The 24,097-nt window shown below is 39.1% G+C and overlaps 1 protein-coding gene across 3 annotated transcripts in view; it reads right to left on the bottom strand.

Moving 5' to 3' along the window:
• Positions 1 to 24,097, bottom strand: part of CALD1 (caldesmon 1) — a 209,818-nt gene that overhangs the window by 156,925 nt on the left and 28,796 nt on the right. The window contains exon 2 of one of the 3 annotated variants that reach the window (XM_082043414.1): positions 10,930 to 11,014. The exons of the other annotated variants lie outside the window; for them this stretch is intronic. The gene's annotated coding sequence lies outside the window, so the exon portion shown is untranslated. The remainder of the gene's footprint in view (positions 1 to 10,929; positions 11,015 to 24,097) is intronic. 3 annotated transcript variants of the gene reach the window in all.

Raw genomic sequence — 24,097 nt, forward strand, 5'->3', positions numbered from 1 at the left:
TAAAAGTTGGGAATAGCAACTGAAGGCACTATTGACTAGTATCAGAACAGGTAAAACTAGGTAATTTTCAGCTTTGAGAATACTAAACTTGCAGGCTAAATATCTCCAAAAATCATGACAGTGATTTACTAACTGCTTTCACAAACACTAGATAGTGATTTACTAACCGAGGCAGCAATCCTCAATTCTTAAAATAATCTCAGCACCCAGGGCTGATAGTTAATCACACTCTAGGAACAATGTCATATTGTTGGAAACACAGTGATTATAAACATAATTCCTTTCCTCTTGAGTACTGGTCAGTTCCTGGCTGAAGTCCTAAGTCTGTCTGCAGGTATACATCACTTCAGGAAATATGTAGACCAATTGGAAAAGGGTCCAGAAGAGGGCAACAAAAGCTTTCAGAGATCTAGGAAAAGTGGCCTCCCTGAAGAGGTTGGAAGGGTTGAGGTCTGCTGGGCCTAAAAGGCATGGTAGCTTTCCTTACATCTATTGAAGGAGAAAAGTATAAACTCTTCATGTCCACCGAGGGCAGGACAAGATATAATGTGCTTGAGATAGAGAAATGGAGACTGACTTTCTGTGTTGACAGTAACAATTTCCCTACCAATTAAGACACTAGGGAGAATAACATAAAGAAAAGGATAATTAAGCACTGTTACAGATCAACTGAGGCAAACTGTTCATCTTGACACAGGACACTTACAGAACAGAATACACCACTCAAATTATTCAAGTAGCAACCTCTGGTTTGGGCCAAGAGAACAGACTAGATTACTTGCCAACATTTTTTTTCAGTCTATCTTCTATATTTTGTAATACCACCTGCCAGTTTTAACATAAATGCTATATGTGAGTCTTGAATGAGAACAGTAGTAAGCTGGAGCACATCAAAAGAGCATGGGAAGGAGGAAGTCATTACCTTCTTCACAGAAGCACTTTCAGAGAAAGATTTCTAAGGATTCAACTGGCAAGTCAGTACATCCTCGCAGTCAAAAGATATGAAAAATTGAGGACAGATGTAACAAAACCAGAACCCAAGATCCTCTAACTATGGACACGCCATTAACCATACATAATCTAATCAACATACAACCCCCCAATCTAAAGGCATATTGGGATGGCTGTATAATGAACTCAAGATGAAGATTTTTTTTTTTTTTTTTGCCAAGCATACAGTTTTACAATCCATTCATTCAATTTCTTTTCCTTAAAGCAAAGAAATCTAAACCTGAACATATAAAGATAGATTTTAATGTGATACAATGGACAGTTACGAGCTTTACCTTTCACTGTGTATTTCCAGTTCTTGAAACTCGCTCCCTAACCACTACTATTTTCACTGGAATTTCCCCACATATTTAATTTGTTTATAAAAATCTTTTCCTATTATTATACACCTCCAATCTGTTATTTTTGTTTGGAGAATAAGCATAACATCAGTGATACCAGCTGTAGCTCCTACTCCACCAAGATCAGCAGTCTGTCTGCAATGGTGGCTATGAGATATTTGGAATAAGATGAAACAAATCCACAATTCACCTATGAAATCATGCAATAACAAGCAGGATAAGACAGGTGAATTTTTCTTCTGAATTCCTCAGCATTCAGCTTACACTCTGGAGCATGAGATCTGCTTATCTTTAACTTCACAGGCACATCTACACACTTTATTAAGAGTCATAAAACAAAACCTTCCTTTATATCCAAGCCACTTAATCAAAATCTTGGCAAGATATTAACTAAAATTCTGGAAGAGAGGAGAGGAGAGGAGAGGAGAGGAGAGGAGAGGAGAGGAGAGGAGAGGAGAGGAGAGGAGAGGAGAGGAGAGGAGAGGAGAGGAGAGGAGAGGAGAGGAGAGGAGAGGAGAGGAGAGGAGAGGAGAGGAGAGGAGAGGAGAGGAGAGGAGAGGAGAGGAGAGGAGAGGAGAGGAGAGGAGAGGAGAGGAGAGGAGAGGAGAGGAGAGGAGAGGAGAGGAGAGGAGAGGAGAGGAGAGGAGAGGAGAGGAGAGGAGAGGAGAGGAGAGGAGAGGAGAGGAGAGGAGAGGAGAGGAGAGGAGAGGAGAGGAGAGGAGAGGAGAAAAAACAGCAATAGGAAGACTTTTGTCCCCAAACGACAACTCAATTTAGTTGTAACTGTTTAGCTCACTCTGTTACGTAACACAGGCATATGGAAGGAGGCATACAGAACAAAATCATTCAAAGGAACATCATAATTCTGTCCCAAGAAGAACACAGGTGGGCCACAAGCAATCAGTGTTTAAAAACAGCTACCTTTTATACTCATAAAATAGGAAGCTCGTTACAGAACAAATTTGCATCTCAGCTTCATAACTGCTGGCTCACCTCTAGGAAAACAAATCAAATCCAAAAATCTCCTACTAGGTTATTTAGAAGTTTATTGAAGACTTTGAAGCTTGGGTCCAGGCTGTAGCTGGCTCATCCAGAGTCATGCTCAGGCTTGGGAAAGACCTGAATTCTCTGTGAGCCCAGCCACTCCAGCCCTCCTGCTGTTGCAGGCATATTCATTTCATAGAGGTGAATTGTTTCCCAAAGACATTTGGCTTTAAAGGGCCCAGCTTGAATCAAAACTGCCTATATCCAGATAGTTAATATTTAGGCCAAAGTGGCTTTACTGAGCCTGCCTTCAGAAGACCTTTTTGGGGAACAGGCTCCAAACCCAGCCTTCTTCTAAACAGACTCTATGACAAGTCTGTCTGCATCTCTGCTCCCTCTCTGCACATGCCTATTTTTGTCTATTTAATGTTGGAAATACCTCAGGCAGGAGTTGCTTTTCACAAAATACTCAAATGAACAGAGCTGTATATCATCACTGACATACAAATATTCCTCTTGATCAAGCATCTGTTGCCTAATCTGGTTTTGCCATGCCAGGTTATTCTCAACAGGAAAACTAAGGTACAAAAAGGCAAGACATCTTGGGGAATTCTTGTCTCTGCTCACAGATCAGTCCACTAGATCAGTCCTGGTGGGTTAGGATTAAACCAAGGAAAGGTCTGCATATAGATGCCAGTAATAACTGAATTAGTTGTGATGCTGACAACAACAATACTATGGCAGGAACACTTTCTGCTAAGGCTGCTAAAAGCCAGCCAAAACACAGGCTACATTTTCAGCAAGTGTAGCGTAGGTCACTTTCATTTCTGTGCCATGTTACCCTGCCCCAATCTCCCCTCTCACTGCTAAGGAGATGTGTAGTCCGCTGCTCATAACTTTCTGTGGTTAAAATTATGCCTTAGTCTAGTCAAATATAAATTCTGTGCAAGTTTTTTACTTTCTTATTCTTTATAAGTGGTCATTTGGGAAGTTGATTGGTTGGGTTGTTCCTCTGTTCATTTTATGTGCAAGCTGGATAGTGTAGAGAGGAATCATTTAGATCCAAATCAGAACCCTCTTATTTTCCTCTCATAGTTAAAGTTGGATCAGAGTTCAGATGAAACAGTGCCAACATTTTCAAACAGCTCTCAGAAAATTTTAGCTGGAATATCTTCTGGACAGTAGCTGTTCTTGGGAAGTCTACCTAAGGCCAAAATTCCATAGAAATTCTTCTTGCAAGAACTGAACTACACCCCACAGCAGAGCTCTTTTCTCTACTGAACCTAAAATGGGAACCAATGGAAGTGTTTTTCTGTCTACTCTTTCCCCATTTCCCTTGAGTGAATTTAGCACTCAGGCTGCATTTCCATCAATTTTGTCTTAGTCGGATGTGTTTTGGGAATGCAGAACACAAATAGTCACCTAGAACCTCCTCCCTCCTGCCCCAAGAGCTCATGTGCCTTTGCACATCCTCCTTGCACTTTTCAAACCTTTTGTGCACCTTTCAGTCCTCATCCATGACTCCAGTCTATGGCAAAAGCCTTCACCCAGGCAGTAACTTTCACACAACTGGTTTTGTAACCTTGCAATCACCAAACTCCGTAAGCAGCTACATAGAGTGAAAACATCGACTATTGCGAAGAAAACATTTTGTCAACTTTGTTTATCTTCAGCCACCTCAGAGCATTCACTTCCAAATATAAACTTACCTTACTAAAAACTATACATCATGGATGCATTTATAAACCTCAGCGAACATTACTATGAATTTCTCAACTCATGTAAGCAGTGCTAGTCCTGATTAAGAAGACTGCCCATGAGTCAGCCTGGCTCTCAGGTTTGTTAGAATACTCCAGGAACCCTTCACCAGGTACATACCGCAAATGAACACCAGCTCCTCACAAAATAACATCAACTGGACGTTTCTGCAGAGAAAACTTCACCAGCTTTCTATCTCACAAAGATGATGGGCAGAGGAGAGATGGACAAACCTGCTTCCAGCTGCATCAAGTTCATGCAGCAGGATATGACACAGTTTTCTTTAATATGGATAAATCCATTTGCTGTTCCAGGGAGTGGATTACCAGCCTTGGGTTGAGAAGCATTTGTGATGTGTTCCCATTTGCATGAGTTCAGAGTACACATAAAAATAATATTTTATTCTCTCCATGCTCAACCCTTAGCTCTGCTACATTTTTTTAGAATTTTGATGATTTTTTTATGATTTTGATAATTCATTTTGCACTGATATCAACACGCCTAAACAAAAGACAGGCTCAACTCCTTTTCCAGCATTTTCAGCTGATTGTATGCTTGCTTGTGCAGGTCTCTCAAAATAAAAAACAACGGGTCTCTAGTGACCTTTGCAGAGGTTACACTTAAGATCAAGTTGACTCTTTTCATTTGATTTAGTTCCCCTCTTCTTTTAGGAAACAAGGTGACAAATTATTATTGACAAATGACTGTGCACAAACAGAATTTTTAATGATGGTCCTCCTCAGTTTCCACAAGCCTGGACAACATAAGCTTGCAGGTCATGTAATGTGGTTTGCTGCAGCCTTTACATTTCCACCTCTTTATATTTTTTCAGATCAAGTACAGACTTCAATCAACCCTTACAGCAACCTTACCAAATGCAGCTACTATGGTGTTATCGTCCTCTAACGCATACAGACACAGTGGTCAAGAAGTCAAATGACTTCATACACATCATCAGCAAAAAGCAGGGTCAGAACTCACAAGATGATTCCAGATTCCTGGCTCCAGTGCTGCCTATAGCTACAAACCACAAGCATGATTTCAGCCATTTTTGTGTCTCTGAAAGAGGTTACCGAAATTTGTAATCAAAAGGCTCAAAGGTTTAAAGTTGGTCTTATTTAATCCCATTTCTCCGGAGTACACACCAAATAATGCATGATGTGGTAGCAGTAAGAGTCCAAGCAATATTATCACAGGGCAGAAAGGTAATAGTCATAACACAGCTCTGTGGTGATCACACCTGGCATACTTTACTTAGCTCTGGAGAACTCATTTCCTGAATGACAACAGAAACCCAGAGGAAGATCATGAGAGAGCCATAAATATGTTAAGCAAACAGAGGGATTGATTTACAAAGAGAGATTAAAAGAACTAAGGATGCATTGACTGACTGAATCCTAAGAAGCTGATGTGACAACTGTCTCCAAATATTAAAAAAGCATTAGCAAGGGCAAAGAGTCATTTTAGTGAAACAAGTTTACAGCTGCAGGGAGTAGCAGTAAATTTAAAATTATGAAAAAAATGTATTGATCAAAAAAGTAATTTTAGTAGCAAAATCTACTAGAGTATGTGGTAGACCTGACAATGTACTTCACCAACACTACTGTTTCTCAACTTTTCATCCTTAAGGAACACAAATTGTCAGCTACATCCTGAAAACACTCTATTCTGAAATTTTACGTTGAAAACAACATTTGAAATTTTCTAGTGGAATATTCTATCCTTGGTTGGGGAAAGTTCAGACCTCTTTAACCCTGAAGAAACAGAAACGTCAGGCCCATTGCTTTGGCACTACCCCAGGCATAAACTACAGCTCTGACTAGGAACTCCCTGAAACAAGGAGATCAGCCTGCACGTACTGATGAACAATGTCCAAAATGGGGCATTCACTAGTGGCTCCTGTTTCTCATCTAACCATCCTGAAGAACAATCATGAAAATAAATGCCAGATCCTATTCTATTTGGCTTTGGGATAATTTCCAATAGAAATTAAACAACTCAATATTCAGTATTTTCTGTTTCTCCTCTTTGTTTTCTCCAGGAAACAGGACAGATACATAAGCAGACCCTGTTGACAGTTCATCAAGACACAGAAGGCTCCATCTGTCAAACTCAATCAAACCCTGTTGCAACAGTTTAGAGAGTCACCGATCCACATGTTCACCCTGCCCTGCTGCTGGGGTCTCCCATGCCTTGGATGAGTTTGCCAAGGGGAATGGGTATGCTCGTGCCTTGGACAGTCAGATTCACTGTACTCCTGTTCTCCACCTGAATAACAGCATAATATTTAACTACTGGGCTTTTACTGGGATCCCATCTATAGAGCAATCAGGATCCATGGATGAAAAGCACAAGGGAACCACAAACTTGTGTCATATGAATGTCAACTTTGGGTTTTTGTCTTAGGAAATGCTCTCTTTTTCCTGCCAAACTTTAATGACAATTTTTAAAGGGTTCTATTTGTCTTATTTTACTAAACCTGCTAGTTCTTAAGAGAAGCAGTGGCTGTCTGCTCCATAAAGTATCTGCACAAACAATAAGTACATCAAAAGCCTATTGCTGGTTGGCCAATTTCCATATGACCTAATATGGTTAAGAAAATGTTTGGCTGGAGCACAGAGTTGAGTGCCAAACTTAACAACTCCACAGTAAGCTGAGTGCCACAGAACCCTCTGCTTAGGCTCACTGTAATTTCAGATTGGTGCAGTTAACTACCTATTCCCATGAACTAGACCACAATTGTACTTCTGCACAGTTACAAAACCCAGATATTTTTGTTCTCTGTTCCCTGCCAAAGGAGATTAACACTAGCTGCCATACAAGGCTTTCAGAGATAGTCACCGCTTGGAGTGTTTCCCTTCTTGGGCCAGACATATTGAGGAAACCCTGGGTATCCCGAGGATATAAAAGAACATGTAGTATATGAGGCACTCTGCATTTATGTAAACATCCCAGAAAGAGAAGGTTTTAAAAGGCCCCGATACAAGAACACACCTTTTGTATCTACTGCTAATGTACATATGAGATGTGTTACAACATCAAATCCATATGCAGGACAGGTGTTTTGCTCACTGCCTTGCTACTGCTGCCATTTATGAAAACTGGCAAGGTGCAGATTACTTATCTGCCTCTATCTTTGAGTCCAGTGCAAAACAAAACTGGCCCACTCATGTTTTATATTTGTATTTCCACCTTCTGAACTTCACTGAGCAGCAAGTGGTTTAAGATTTTTAAAAATAATTGAGACAAAAAGGGTGACAAAACAAACTAATTACATTATAAAGGCCAGTATTTTAAGTCACTCTTCAGTACTTTCACTTTAATCTAACACCACTGAAATAATAATTGAAAAGTCTGATAACAGGGATTTGGCAACAGAAGAAAAGTGGATTGTTGAGCTTATATCAGTGAAACAAGTTACTGTAGGCATTAAAAGAACAATGTTACCTTGATTATGCAAAAAGGGTTAGCCAGCCTCTCCCAGATCATTTCCTATGAGATCATATGCAGACTTGGAAACAGAAGGGACTGGTTTCAGGAAGTTTGGAAGCCTTTTATGGATTATATTTACAAGGCACAGGCTGTTCCCTAAAACTGATTGTACATTGAATTCCATTACTGCCACATGCCCTTGGTTGGAATCACTGTAGCGCGTATGATAGTACTAACACCAAAAAAAGCAGCAATTTTGTCCTTTAATCCTTGTGACTTAAAAAGAAAAAAAAAAAAAAGATTACTGGGTATTAATTGTAGTTTTCTGAGTGTGGATAGCACACAACAGTTTATAATGGGATATATGTTAGTTAAAGTAGGGTAGTTAAAGTCTTGGGTAGAAAAAGAAAAGTTACATTGCAAGATTTTGGATTAAACTTAATAACAATTAGAGGCCAATTTTGATTTTTGCTCTCCAGTAAGTACTAACAGAAAAACATATATCCATACAAAACCACATCAGTGCTTGAAAAATACTATACTTTTGCTATTTGAGGTCTTAGCTAATGCATTTACTATCAAACACATTTCCCAGTCAGTTTAGTTACCATACATTCATTCTTGATACAGAAAATTTATATCTACAGAACTTCACAGAACTTTATATCTAAGTGTTATTATCCTATTGATATATATGAACAAGGCAGATGCCTCACATGCATCAGGACTGACCTGTGTTTCCAGGAAGAACCATGAGGATATAAATGTACCTCAAATACTGTAGCTCTGTTCGGAAGCATCAAGGCATTAAAAGGATCTGCTCTTCAGCCTCTTTAGCAAGGCTCATGAATCACTCAAGTTTTACGTTAGCTTTTTGGCAATGCATAAAATGCACACTGAGCTTTATAAGACCTGCACTGGAAGAGGACAGATTTCACTGCAGGAGGCAAACTAGATAGACCTAATGGAATTAGCTTATATTAATCTATTAATTAGCAATGACATTGCCAGATTTTGGGTTTAACTGAAAGTAACACAACAATATTTTCAAACAGCCACTGTCATATTTCCTTCTGTTTACAGATGGGATAAGAAAGTCATAAATTAGTGCAGTTACCTGTTCAAGCCCAGCTGTTCATTCCACAGCATCCCGGTCAAGTGCTTCCTCCCACTGGATTGCACTTTCTCCTATCACCTGCACAGTATAATCTGTATCACGGCCGCTGTGGCTGGAGAACTAAAACCATTTGGAATTAAGATTTCCTTAGAACCAAATTCTCATCTGTTATTAGAAATAAGATGCATTTGTGTTCTTGTTTGGATTGAACAGAAATAAGATACACTTGAGCAGAGCACTGTGCTCTGTGTCAAAAAGCATGCAACAGTTAGAGACAATCATTGCCTTTGCACAGTTTGGGGAATAAAAACCTCTGATACAATCTCCCAGGAACCCATCCTTAGAACTTTGTCCATTGCTATTTATAACTGAGCAAATATTAGAGGATTCACATATTTTGCCCTGAAAAAAACAAGACCTTTGGCCTTAACATTTATTTGGAAAGTGCTTCAGAGAAGGACGTTACTCTGCAACAATGTTTCATTCCATTTAAATTTCCTCTTAAGATATATGGCCCAAAGGAAGAATGATAGACCTCAAATATACCACAAATATGGACAAGTCTGCCTGCAGGCATTTGGAGGCTGGGATCTTACCCAAAACATTATCCTTGCAGAATTAACCAACTCTGTTAGTCAGCATAGTTAACAGCCTCAAAAAATAATTCCACTCTGACATGCCTTTGTCAGGACAGCTCATCAGTTGCATATTGCATTGTTTTCCACTGTTTAAGGATTAATTATACCCAAGGACTGAAACTGGAGCCTTGACATGTCTATGTGCAAATTAAAAAGTGTTTGGAAGCCAATACTGTCCAACCAACTATCACTCTGGTTTTATTTCTCCTGGCTTTAGCCCAGCCCTGCCTCTCCTTTCCCTCATCTTGTGACAGAAGCTGTGATAGTCGGAGTCCAGAAAAGCAGGCAAGCTACAGCTGACCACACAAATTCAGCATGCTTTCAGGTCTCTGCCCTGCTTGGAACTCTTGCATTTGCATGATGAACACCAGTCATCACAAAAGGCTGACTAGAAAAACGGCATGAGACAGGCAACATAACTCAAAGGGAAGGCTTCCTCTGCTTTTCCCTAAACTTAACACAAACACACATCCAACAGTTCTGCTGTGTATATGACCACAATTTCTTGGAATGCTTACAAAACATTACCCTCATGGGAAAAGTCAAGATCAGATCTGCAGTATCCCCCATTTGAGACACAGCCCTCGATAGCAGCCAGTCATTTCAGAGAGGCATTCAACAAACAGGGTAACCATTCAAAGCAAGTCCCTTCCTCACCACTTCATCGAGGTTGGCTTCTTCACTTAAGTTTTAAGTCCCTTTTAATTGTTTTCCTTAGTCTCCACTATTATTACTCTTTGTTGTATTACTATTTTATATGTCCCATCATAACTTCCACTTGTGTAGTCAGAATGATGGAGTTCCCTCACTTGGAACAATTTTGATAAATATCAATAGTAAAACAAGTGCCTGGGAACACTTAGTATTATCATTGCTTAACAAGACTCCTATAAAGTGCTGAAGCAACAATCTTTTGAAAGGCAAATTTCCACCCATCTGGCAAGCAGAAATTTTTTACATGTCCCTATCAAACTAAAACCAGAACACCGAGGGAATAGAGAGTCATTGACTTTGCTAACATACTCAGCAACATTATTATCTAATGACATATAACAGTCTCCATATTCATATATTTTTACTAGGAGAAAGACTAGTATGGCTGTAAAGCTGAAATAATCACCTCAGTCTGTAACCTGTATGTACAGCTGATGTATGTGTCTGTGTGTGCATGTGCAAAAATGACCACGTGCAGGTTTAACGATAAAGACAAATGGGAGTTTGGCCTTGTAAAGGGCAGAAATGCTCCTTTGCCATTCAGGTAGTGTCCAGGGAGCATGGGAGCCACAATATGGAAGAACTTCTCCAGTGTTTCAGAAAACTAGGTAAGTATGCACATACTTGCTATGCTTAGCACATAAAATGATAACAAAAAGAAACATCAAGATAGAAGACTCCCAAATACCCAACCAATTTCTGACAATCAGTTCATCCAAGGAAAGTATATTTCCAATGTGTTAAATTACACTCAATACTAATCAGCACAGAATGGCCTCTTTCCATTCCAGACCTTGAATTCCAAGAAAACTAAGCCAATACTAAAGTGCTGCTCATGATAGCAATTATCTCAGCTGAATAGAAAATGACTTAAAAAAAAAATTTAAAATTAAAAAAAAAATATATATATATATACATTAATAGCATATCTCACCAGTTATGATGCCCCTGAGCCTGGAAGATGCTGCCTCTTAAGCTCCCAAGGGTTTCTTTGCGTAACCAAAGGGTTACCACAGGCACTGGAAAAACAGATGTGTTTATGGATGGGAAGAAAGAGGGCAACAAAAGCAGAAGAGCTTTATAGTAAGGACGATCTAGAAAGCAGAAGACCAGATCTTGATCATTGCTGCAATTACCAGGTACTGTTGCGGCACTGACTAAGCTAACTTACAGTTCCTTTTTCTAGTGACTCCTTTGTGAGGAAGAAAATCCCAAGCGAGAAAGGGCAATTGTGGCAGAATCTGCACTACGCATCTGAAGTCCCATTAAGGAAAAAGAATTGTTCCTACTTGCAGGGGAAGCTGCTCCATTCACCTGATCCTCTTGCCATGACCATAACCCAATCACAGTGTAATGCAATCCTGAGAACAGACTGGGAAGCATCAGCCACAGAGCAGAGAATTTTAATAGTCAAACTGCAATTATTAATATGGAGCCAAACCTGATTATGCCGCCATGATTCACTTCACAAAAAATATCTAAGGGAATTCCCTGTTTGTTTTGGCTGTAGATCAGCACAGTTCCTTGATTGTTGGCTGCCTCCAGTCAAAGATGCAAAAATGTTTGGCTATTTCAACATAGCTGAGAGTGCATTTGCACAGTTTCTGGTGGCAGGTTATTCATCTGCTTTTGTGTGTACTTTGCCGTTTTGTGATTGTTATGGTGATAGAACAGCCACCTCCAAGTAATAGCCAGGATAAATTATAACAGCTTGAGCAGTGTCCGTGAGACAGGAAACTGCCTCCAAGCAATGTCTCAGCAGGAGAATTGGAAGAACTTTCTTGGGGAATAGACTCAGATATCCCCCTTGGAATGATGTAATCCAGCTGGGAAATTGCTCTGGGGATCTCATCTCCTTTTGTCTACAGAGTCAGCAAAAAGACAAAACTTCCAAATGTCTGTATACTCAAAACACAAAAGGTTGTTATCACAAAGTCCAGAGACATTATATTTATCTGTTAAACCAGGTGAAGAAAGATCTCTCAAAAATGAACTGGCTTCACAATCAGCCTTTAATTAGACAAATACACAATTTACCTTTCCTATTCTCCACCTAAACAACACAATTGACAGATGTGTTTAAGAGTATTCATTAGACTAACTATCTTGAGCAGGAGATTTGACAAAGCTCTGGAAAAAAATAGATCATGCTTTTGCAAATGACACTGTATTTTTCAACCATTTCTTCTAAATTCCTAGGCAGCAGTTTAGCGGAAAGGGGTTCCTTATGTTAGGGAATTTGGAAGGATTTGTTTTAATTTTATACTGCCTGCCAAGCGAGGTCTTATAAAGACAGCATGTGATGGGATGATGGAGGAATCAAACTCTCCACAGTACATACAGTAATGTGCTCCACCATGGCTAAACACAACTTGTACCCTGTTGTTTTACAAAACCAAGAGGCGTCTTTGTTTATTTATGAACTACCAAGATGAAAAATCACAGCTGTGTCCATCCAAAGTGGTAGTTCCTACAGGAAACTCTACTCTGGACCTTCATAAGACTTCACTGCAATAAGTGCTGAAGAGATCCACTTTTTCTGAAGTTTGCCAAATCCAGGAGATCTGGTGCAAGGAATACAGATTCCCTCTGAGCATTGCAGAGGCCAGGTTTCCAGACTACCTCAGCCTCAGTAAAACTCTCAGTAAAGTCAACAGCAGTTGAATGTTCTAATTCAGAGAAAAAAAATCTAGATCTATCCTTACATCAATAAAATGCAAAACTACTCCAGTCATTAATAAAATTCAATTATTAACGTGCCATGCAGGAGTCACGTAGCTACATGAGGCGATTCAGTTCTTTCAAGTAGGAGTTCACCTTTTACACTGTTCACTTTACATACCTTACTGTAGCCATGAAAAAAAAAAAAAATCATTTATATATGATGAGGAAAACTGTCGTGGTTTAACCTGAGCTAGCAAACAACCACAATAGCCACTAACTCGCCCCCTCCCCTACCTTACCCCCCCCCCCCCCCCAACCAGGGGAGAGAATTGAAAGGGAAGGAATAAACTTGGATCAAGATAAACACAATTCAATAAAATAACAAAATACTGATACACTACTAGTGTGTATATATATATAAATATAAATAAAAGTTACTCAGGGCAACTCCTCGTGAACACGCTGAGCAGCCAGTCCCAGGAAATGGCACCTGGTCCCACAGCCGATCCCAGAGAGAGAAAAGAGAGGAAAAAGACAGAAAGGCTCAGAGGCTACTGCAAAATGGTAAAAAGCCAGACTAAAACTCCCAATCTAAACTCTCCTGGCTGTGCCCGGAAGAGGAAGATCCCAACTGCCAACTCTGAAATACGAAGCATGACACTAATGGGATGGAGTACTCTCATTGATCAGTCTGGATGTCAGTCAAGCTCTGCCCCATCCTCTGCCTCGCTGCCTCATACCTGTGGGCAGAGCAATTAAAACATTAGCTCTGTGCTGGGGTGTTATCTTCTTGTTTGCAAACTAAGTCCAAATAATGAGCATGCTAGCTATGGAAAAGAAAGGTTTCTAACTCCATGAAGAAAATAACCCATTTTTAGTCAAACCAGCACAAAAACAAAAATTCAAAGGTGCATTATAATAAACAGCATTAAATTCTGTAACTTCCTGACTGCTGAGACATGTCAGAGATAAAGCTCCATCAAAGGTGGACATCAGTCTTAATCAGAAGAACATCTAATTTCCATTCTAAAGGCTTTCCTTTAGCCTTGTTTCCTGTGATACCTTAACATGAAGTAATTCTTAAGTGCTCACATTCACAAGGTACTTAAGCAGGCTCCTCACTAACCAAACAAGATTATGCACATACTTGAAGTTAGGCACACATTTGTTGAGGCAGAGCCAAAACATACATGCACACACATATACCTGACAAAGGACGTTTTTCTTTCGTGGACTAGTTTTATACTGTAGTCCAAAGCACAGTACCAAAGGAAAAAAAAAAAATCCATTATGCCACACGTCTTCAAGAATTCCTCATTGAAACAAAATTCATTAACATATTTTACAACATTTATTTCCTAGTTGCGATGACGTTTTCAATGTACAAAGTGTGCATTTGTGTCCTCAAAGCTATCAAAACCTGAATTCTGTCCTAAGAGAAAGCAATAATGAAACATATATGGAATGTGACTAGGAAATGAATGAACGCGAATGACTTGGCAGGATTTGAGCCAGAGGAGTGTTTTATCCTCTGTTGATATGTTTTTATATTGTTTTATGTCATATGGCTTGCAAAATACCAAAGTCAAGGGACATTAACAACTAAGAAGACTGAAGAAAACTAATCCATTTTGTTCATACTCAAGCAATCTCTGGATGCCACACGTAAAGAAAAGCTGAGACTTAATTATCTTGCACTTTCATAAAGGAGGCCAAAGTGTTATAAAAATGGATCTATGTTTTTATTTCTTTTGTCTTTCCTATAGATCATCTCATCATTATATTTTCTTATGAATATATATTGATTGCCAGGTTGGGGAAATGGAGGTATGGGTACCAAATCCAAAGAGTTGTGGAAATAAAGGTTTCTCTTCCTCCTCAAGTTGTCAGTACTATATTTCTTTCAGAATTTTAATAGCTAGAGATAACTACTTTTAAACAGAGAATCAGATCATTTACATTTTTATAAGCAAACTACAGCATGTTTTTCCATTGCTCTTTTCCAAGATGAAATTCTGTTCTCTGTAGGAAGGGGAAAATGATCATTTTTGAAAAGAAAGTAATTACAGTTTAGTTCACAAGGCATCGGTCTAATATTCTGGATAAATTCTTTCCCTTCAATTTAGCTTTACCACTACAATAAGCAAGCTGGATTCTATGGGTTACTCTTGCATCCTGGAGCAAGCTTTATGTAAACATGGTATAGCACCATGATTCTTTGCAGGTCAAGAAAACAGCCAAGTATACATTGTCTATCTCTCCCCTTCCTCAAATTAAAACGAATGGTATACTACAAAAAGTTTCTAAGTTTTCTGAGCTAGTCTTTAAAACCTGGAGTCCAGACCAGCTTAGAGCACAACTTTTTAATGGTTTAGGTCATTTTGGTAATATGAATGAACATGAGATCTCATTTACAGTTACGCTGCTGCTTATTTGATATGAGGTCAGCTCAGGTGATGTGAGCACAAGAGCTGTAGAATCAGACTTGAGCTCCGAGGATGATGAGCTTGGTGGTCTTTGGTGGTCTTCGCATACATCGTGTTTCACAAAGATGGGGGCATATGCACTGGTCTCTTCCCTCATCAATAAGTAATAGTGTCAGGATGTTACACGTCAACTGGAAATTGGGTTGAGGCACAGCAGTCTCTCATAGCAGAGCCATCCTACTGGGTATGTTCTGTGATATTAAATGTGGGAACACTTGGATGGTAGAGCCTGCATTAACAAACAAAAACAATGGCACCAAGGGCCACCTACTTCCATTCTCCTGGAAGGGGCTTGATCCTCTTTTCTATAAATCAAATAAGGAAGGCAAATGCCTTACTTTATTACCACACTCATAAAATTCCATACCCTTTGAAGTTTTGTTTGGTCAAAATGCTGAGGACAACTCCCCCCAACATGGCACAAACATTTAAATACTTATAGAAATCAAACTTTGATTTCTGAACATTTTTGGAGCCCTGGCTCAGGGCTATCAAAGCAGAAGGTGTGAACAACAGCCAAGCAACTCATTGAAACCATATCAGGCATGGCACTGATTCAGAGGAAAGCATTATATGTGCTGAATTACCCTGCTTTCCAACAATTCTGGCTGCAGAAGTTCCCAGGGATTACTTGGCCTGGTTTAATTCAACTACTGAGATCAAAAGACATTACAACCCAAGTGGATCCGGGCTGCAGACATTTTAGAGGAGACAAATGGCAGAAATATCTTTCAGTGCAACCAGCAACACCGTCTTCCACCTATGATCACCTCAAGAGACAACATGAAAACTGCCACCAGTCACAGACAGGAGCTCCTTTTTGATATCCTAACAGGAAGCAACCCACAATCCAAAATCACACGTGCACACAACCACACCTGAAATGCTTAATAGGGTAGTCATCTTCACATGAAAATTCCCAACTCCACCAGATGACCAGGCTGAAGACAGAAATGTGACAGAAAGGTGTAATAGGTTGCAGCTTATAGACTTCTCACGTGCTTTTGAAAATCTCCTTTAAGATGTCACTTTTCACAAGCATTATATATATCCATAAAATAATAAGTTTTATATATATATAAAAAATAATTATATATATGTATATATATGAGACTGGTTAAAGGGATACAGTTAAAACAGCAAAACAATAATTCTGCCTGCCACAACAAGGTAACTTCTTTTACACTTTTATCCTTTTATCTCGCCTATTAAAATAAGTCCTTTAATTTCTCCTCTAACAGCAGAGACCTAGAGCAGTTTTGCCTGTTACTTGAACTAGAGTAGCACAATATTTTCACAATATTTTCACCACTGATGTGAAAAAGCGCAGTTAGTCATAAACTTGCTCAAAGTACAGCTTTTTCTCTTTTTTTACATGAAGCTGAATTTCTGACAATTAGTGTTAACAATAATTTGATGGGAACTCAACATGTGATGTTCAATTATACAACAGAAAAAAAAATGCAGGTTATATGTTGTTTTCTTGTCAACCTACAAAAACACAGCATAGAGCATATGCACAAATACTGCATGTGTAGGCAGAACCCTGTTTTAAAGTCTCTGATCAGACATTTTTGGTTAAGACTCCCACCACCCACCCATCTATCCTTCTGACTCTGTCAATTCTGGTATCAATCATCAACAGAAACATTGACATTTTAGAAAAAAATGGGGTTTTTTGAGGATCCTTTAAGTCTTGCATGTATTTACTCTGAAGAAGTTCATGTCCTATTTGACACATTTTTTCTCCTGACATTGTTGTTTCATGTTTTTCTTTATAGGAGACTGAAAGAGAGATTCTGTTCATTTTTGTGGGACAACTGTATTTGGCAGCCAACCAATTCCTAAGCCAATATCAGCAGTGAATTTACAGCTGAAAGAAAACTGCAAAGAGACAAAGGTTTGTGGGAGGGAGGTTTTGTTTGGTTCTGTTATTTAGATGTGCAAAGCTGTTTTTGACAAGCTTGTCATCAGGCTCAAGAAGGAAGAGCGGAATCTAAAGCATCATCTGCTCTGAAGGGTCTCTAACACCCAGACACACCACGCTGGACACCCCACCCATACTCCAGCTCACTTCCTGGGGTTATTCCTGCTTTGGTACACACTGGCAGACCAAATGAGTGCTCCCTGTACATTTAAACTGACCACTGGTAGTCTATATTATAAAACTCATAGTTGTTAATTCTCTGGAGTTTCGATTTTTCTCATGTAAGGAATAAAATACAAACAACATTTTGCCTAGTCTGAGACTTTGCTACAGTGCTGAAATTTAACCTTTGTTCATAAAAATACAAGGCTTTTGAAACAAAGGTCGTCTTACAGGCATCAGTAGGACAATTATAGTTCTACAAATGGGGAATGCACCGAGCATCAAATACTTAAAATTAAGAAGTGTTGTGTTGATAGCATAGCTTTAGGACAGGCTGGATGGGACTAAAGGCTGTGTCAGCAACATAAAGGCATAAAACTGTCACAAAGCTGTCAAAGCCACACATCTAAAGATAAAAGCGCATCCCAAGATAAGGCAGCAAACTGATGGCAAAGCCTTGCAATGTGTTGCTCCAGGATGAGGAGAACAGCTAGTCAAGAAGATATGGCAGTGAGCATACTGAAGACAGAGTATTAATGGATGTTCACAGTCTGGCTGAGACCACTGTGACCCTCAACTCATGACCACACATTGCAGTGGGGGAGCCAGCAATGAGTCATTTTTCTTAAGCATAGCTCCTGGTCGATCCTAACAGCCAAGCATCAGCATGCAGGACACACTCCTTTGCCCAATGGTCCATTCTTTGGCACATCCTTGCACAGTGCAAGGAAGGACTGCGGGCCAGCATCTCCCTACAGGGAGATGACACCCTGTGACATCCCACCAGCATCCTGCACTCCTGGGAGTATCCCCCATCTTGCTTTTCAACCTCTAGTGAGCTAAAACACCACTGCTAAACACCAACTCCAGCAGGATAGCTTCTGTAACACTTCCAGAAAACACATGCACATGGCTTTCTATAGACTAAAAATCAAAAGCAGGCAATTCTTTTATTGTTCAGCTGCTGAAGGTCTGCTGCTTTTGAAGCACAGCCTTCAATTTACGATGGAAGCATGATTCTGTGCCAGCTATATATTTCACAAAGGATCTAGAACCTCCCTGAATGACTTCCCATATAGTTAAAGGTACATTTTGCGAGTTTAAGGCTTTTATTGTTTTTTACCAGTGGCTACAATGTAAATCATACCCTCCTTTATGAACTGGGGAGATTCTCAAAGATGCAAATTTCACTGTGTTTATTTCAGACTGGTACAGTTCACATAACTTATTAACAAAACATTGGGAGCTCTCAGAATCTAAAGGTGAGAAAGTCTCTCGCACAGAATCCCACAATTCCAGGAAAAATCCAAAGGCAGGCTCCTACAGCAACGAGAAGCAACTCAAACACTCTTCATGCAAAAGAAGGCAGCATATAACAGATATTTTGTATTTAAATGAACCAGCAAATAGTGTCTTTGGAATAGGGGAGGGAAGAAAAGAGAGACGACATTTATTGGCAAACAGATCTACTAAAGCACGTTTATTCTGAGACATTTTAGTTGAAACATGTTTGGGGAAAAATGAATGGACCATTTGAAAAAGATGCAGCACCTTTTTTTTTCCTAGTACTACCTTTTTTATTTGGTAGGAGTCTACTTTATTTCATGGATCTTAAGACACTTTTAAGATTCCATAGGTCCATTATTACATCACTTCACTAATGGTTAATAATGAAATTCTAAGGCAGTTAAAAAAAAAAAAAAAAAGGAAAAAAAAGGAGATTTAATGATAGTACCACAGAAGATATGGATATGGAGCCCTTTGTGCAGATTTACTGATAGGAATGTCAAATGTGGGTTAATATAGCATAGTTGTCTGGCTCATTTATGCATACTACAATGTCATGTGACAGAGCATCAGTTATGCTATTACTCCAACCTCTTAAAAAGTTAATCTAATTCCACACTTTGCTGGATTTTTCAAAATTTATGCCATTTGCTATGGCTCTGTGATGCCATGGACTATTGTAAAAAGTATCTTTCCTGTTTTCATATCACATCCATCTCCTTGATAAATAATATTGCAACAGTTTTAGTAACATGTTTGCTAGTAGTTAGCCTGTGAGATTAGTGTCCTTCAAAACACAGCATGACATAGTGGACAAAATACTTGACTGGCATCAACTCCAGACCTGGTGCTGTTGCAGGAGTCACTTTTCTTTTTTGGGCTTCAGTTTCTCAGACTGACAAAAGGGAAAACAGTGCCAAGCTACGTCACGAAGAACTTTGAGATCAACACAGAAAAAGCAATGCCTGACAGCTTGACCTTAATGTTATTTCACACTATAGAAGGAAAGTATCCTTAAAAGATGGCTTTATAAATAAATAAGAAAGCTATTCAACATCTTATGGCTAACACAGGGTTGAAAGTTATTGAGAATAATGGTTTCTTCTCTGCAGGTAGATAACCTGAGTCTAGGAAAGATGACCTACCAGAGTCCAAAGTGAGATAAATTGGCATCAGTCTACAGGAAATTCTCTAAACCCAAAGACATTCATCATAACACTTGCTTTGAGACTGAGAGACAGTTTGACATAATATCTCAAACAAATCGCTGTTTTGTCAGTTCCCCAACAAATAATTCTAATTAAAGTTGTTCAGTTTCATATTTTTATGCCAAGACCAGATAAAGCAAAACATTGTTCCAAAAACATTTTTCTCAGTATTTCTGCAATGTATTCAAAGAAAGACCTCTGTTTTAAAATGCAGGAAGAGACTATGTTGTCAGATCTGTGACAAATAATGAATAATCCAAGCCTGACCTTTGAGAACCAGCATAAATAAAAAAACAAAACAAAACAAAACCAAAAATAAATGAATGAGCTGCTGAGAGTCTCCTCCATTGAATAGAATGATGTTGCTCATGGGTCATCCAGTGATCCACATTGCTAGCATCAGAAAGACCTGAGCTCACAGCACCTTCTTTCATAGAATGATTTTGGTTGGAAGAGACCCTGAAGATCCTTGAGTCCAATCATTAACCTAACACTGTCACTAAACCATGTCCTTAAGAAACTCATCTATGGATCTTTTAAATGCCTCCAGGGATGGTCACTCAACCACTTCCCTGGGCAGCCTGTTCCAATGCCCAACAACCCTTTCCATGAAGAAATTTTTCCTAATATCTAATCTAAACCTCCCCTGGCACAAGTTGAGGCCATTTCCTCTTGTCCTGTCACTTGTTACTTGGGAGAAGAGACCAACACCCTCCATGCTACAACCTCCTTTCAGGTAGACAGCAATGAGGTCTCCCCTCAGCCTCCTTTTCTCCAGGCTAAACAGCCCCAGTTCCCTCAGCCACTCCTCATCAGACTTGTGCTCCAGGCCCCTCAACAGCTTTGTTGCCCTTCTCTAAACTCTCTCCAGTGAGTGAGTTCATTAGGGTCCTGACAATGCTAATGAAATTTAGACCAAATAAGATGCTTCCACCCAGTGGAAATACTGGGTGGAATTACTGGGCAGTGGGGGGAAGAACACAACCAAGTTTGTTATGGTGCACTAAATCCTGCAGCTCAGGCTCCCACAGAATTCAATTCCTGTCTTCTTTGAATGTCAGATAAGTATAGTACACAGTGTTTCGTTATTTGGTTTGTTATATATACACATAAAAGAGGAAACCACCCAAGAACAGAAACAAATTTCTGATATAGAAAAAGGTGCATGGATGTGAGGACAACAGAAAGGAGAACACAATAGACCTCATCATTAGATCTTTAAAGGACACACTTTTTGATTTTTATTAAAAGCTGATATGTAAGAGAGGAGATATGAATCTGGTATTAAGCTTATAATTAGTGCCTTGCTGGTTTGTGCCATTGAACAAAACCTGAGTATGTTTAGATGGTTTTCAATGATTTTGGCTGCCTGTGTTAAGCTGCTGTAACGGCATTTGATTTCCAGGGTAATGACAGCCAGGTCTAAAATATCCTAATCGGACATCCAAGAAACAAGGCATTTCAAAAATAACTTTGAAAAAAACAGACATTTGTTTTGGCCTCTTTGACAGAAAGAATGGCCACTTGCCAAATTAAGTAAGGAGAAATACAAAAGTGCAAACAGACCTGTGAGTCCTGCAAGAGCCAGACTGTTGTTTCACATCCCATGACTGTCCATGTCAGTATAAAATGTGAATTTAACAAGACTGTTCATGATCTTTCAGTTATGCACATTCCTTCTGGTGGGGTCAAGATTTTTATGGGGCTTTTGTGCAACTGGCCCATTTTACTGCAGAAGAATGGTGACTTTTGACTAAATCATCACAATTTCTCAAATCTGCCAACAGTGACAAGGCAAAATAAGTAGGTCTGAAATGGTTATGCATTAGAATTACTGTCTGATGCACTGATTGACACTGCATTCAATTGGAATAAATCTGAAGTGCATCAGACATACTAGGATGTGAAATGAAATGTTCTGTCTTTATGCACTAAACATTTGTAAAGGATTTACAGACTTCTAGTAGCCTAGAGTACGAGGCATACAGAAAGCTAGCATATTACGGTCAGAGATTATTGCTAAAAACAGTCAACAGCCAAAAATCAGTGAGACTGCCAAATCTGAGAATGGACTACAACTGGATAGGAGAGAAGCTTCATCATCAATTTCAACAGGGCCAAAAACTCAGCATTTCTTTCTTACATGCTAACTTTCACTTTTCTAAGAAATCACTAGAATAGTTTCATTTCTTGCTTTTAAAGTAATCATGAACATTTATATCAACCACATTTTGGAAGGTGGTGGTGGTTTTTTTTACATAAAAGGCTTGGTCTCAAATAAAATCTATTTTTGAATTTAAATTCTGTAATATTTCATAGGCAAACTATTTCACAATCTCATCCAAAACTCACTGAAGACCTTCCATCAAACCTTTCATCTTGCGACTACTGAGAGCAAGTGCTGCCAAATTACACCCTTACATATTTGTTTCTGTAAAGCAGCCAGGACCATCCATGCTATGGAACGCAGATAAAGGTCTTCCATACTCCATGGAGCCTCAGACTCCTGCTCTGTTAACCCAGCTACAGCTCCTTGGAGGGATTCTTTACATTGGAAGTTACGAAAATAAATGTAAAATATAAGCTTACACATAATAAAAGTGAGGTTTTGTTCTATTTTAGACTATAAGATTAAAAAAAAAATATGCCTTAAACAATAAAATGGAACTTACAAATCCCTAAGCAAAAAGGGTTATGTACCATGGAGCTGTTTCTGGTCAACTTTCCTCATAAAAAATGAAAAACACATCAGAATTGTGCAAAGTCAGCATTTCTGATATTTGTCAATTTCTCTGTATCCTTTCTGTACGCAACAGATGCTTATATTAAGGTGGTGTAGTTTTTTTTTTTCCCCAGCTGAAAAAAAAAAAGGTTGTCATTTAACCAGCCTACTAGTCCTAAATTAGGTTTCTAGCTTTTCCTTTTCCATTTCATGTCTAAATTAAGACAATATCCTCAGGCTAACTATGTCTCAGTCTCTTCTGTGTAATCTGAATCACACTTTCAATGAGGTTTGGTACAAAATTCACTTTTGTAAAGATCTTTGAGGCATTTTAGATGACAAATGCTTTTACAGGGAATATATTATTAGTGACATTTCACCAAATGTAAAATAACTCAGTGTTTGAATGCCAGAAGATTATTCTTTCTTATTATAAGTAGCATTTTATTATTTTTTTAGGTTTTTTACCCTCAGCAAACTAACCGTTTGCTTGAAAGGGACTGGTCAGCTTTAACTTTAACTTCCAGTTTTCTGGGTGCATTTACCAGCTGTTTCAACAAAGCTCTTCAATATGCTGCACACCCACCATAGCACCTACTTTCCCCAAATGACCAGTATGTTGTATTTAAACTGCCTTACCTTAAAAACAACAAAACCTCTACTTCTATATAAATGCTAACTGTTGATTCAAAGAGGAAAAAAAAAACCAATTTCAACAGATAATTGCATCTCAGTTTATTACACACTGATGATCTGCTCAAGAGAAACCTGCTTTCTCTGCTTGGCAACTAAACTATTCCTCAAAGTTTCCATATTCAAGGCATCATGACAGTTTTTCTTACTTCTTTGCTTTAAAGACAGTAGGGACTGGCTGCTGACTTTCACATTGGCTCTCAACAAATGGGAACTACAGCCATAGACCACTAACTCCTTCTCTACATTGTAGAAAAGATATCTTTTCAAAAATAAGTTGTTGGCAGGAGGTACAGGATTGGGCCATGGTTCAACGAGGATGCACCACTGCTGGCCTACACTATGTGCTTACAAGACAGAACGTGACCAGGCATGACAAAAAGAACATGAGTAATCCACAGCAGCAGTAGTCACTATAAAACAGCAAAGGACTCAGCCAGAGAGGATGCAGCAGCACTCTCATCCCCCTGATCATGCAGCCATTGGAGATGAAGTGTGCCACAAAGCCACCTAGCACAGTGTTAACATTCTCAGGTACCGAGATCCCTAACTGTCAAGAAAAGGCACAATTCTTGTGTTCAGTTACACCCCAAATGCCACAATCATTATGGTCACCAGCCACAGATTTCAAAAATTTGAATCCTAGTCATTCACCAGAGGATACACAGGAAAACTTGAAGGGAGTGGTAGGTTTGCCAAATCACAGGCAGATAGGTGACACTAATCGCAGGCAGATAGATAACATTAGATAACACTTTCTCTGAGATTTCTTTGTTGTTGCATCTGGAGGGAAGCAAAATATTTATGCAGCTTTAGTAGTACAATACTGCTGCTGCCACCTTAGAGATTTTAATGTCACACATCAAATTTGTATGTTTTACTAATGATACCATATATCTTCCCAGGCATTTCTAATTCACCCCTTTGGTGAGCTATCTAGGTACTTTATCACA

This window comes from Streptopelia decaocto (genome assembly GCF_964273445.1).
Source record: "Streptopelia decaocto genome assembly, chromosome: 1".
Classification (NCBI taxonomy): domain Eukaryota; kingdom Metazoa; phylum Chordata; class Aves; order Columbiformes; family Columbidae; genus Streptopelia; species Streptopelia decaocto.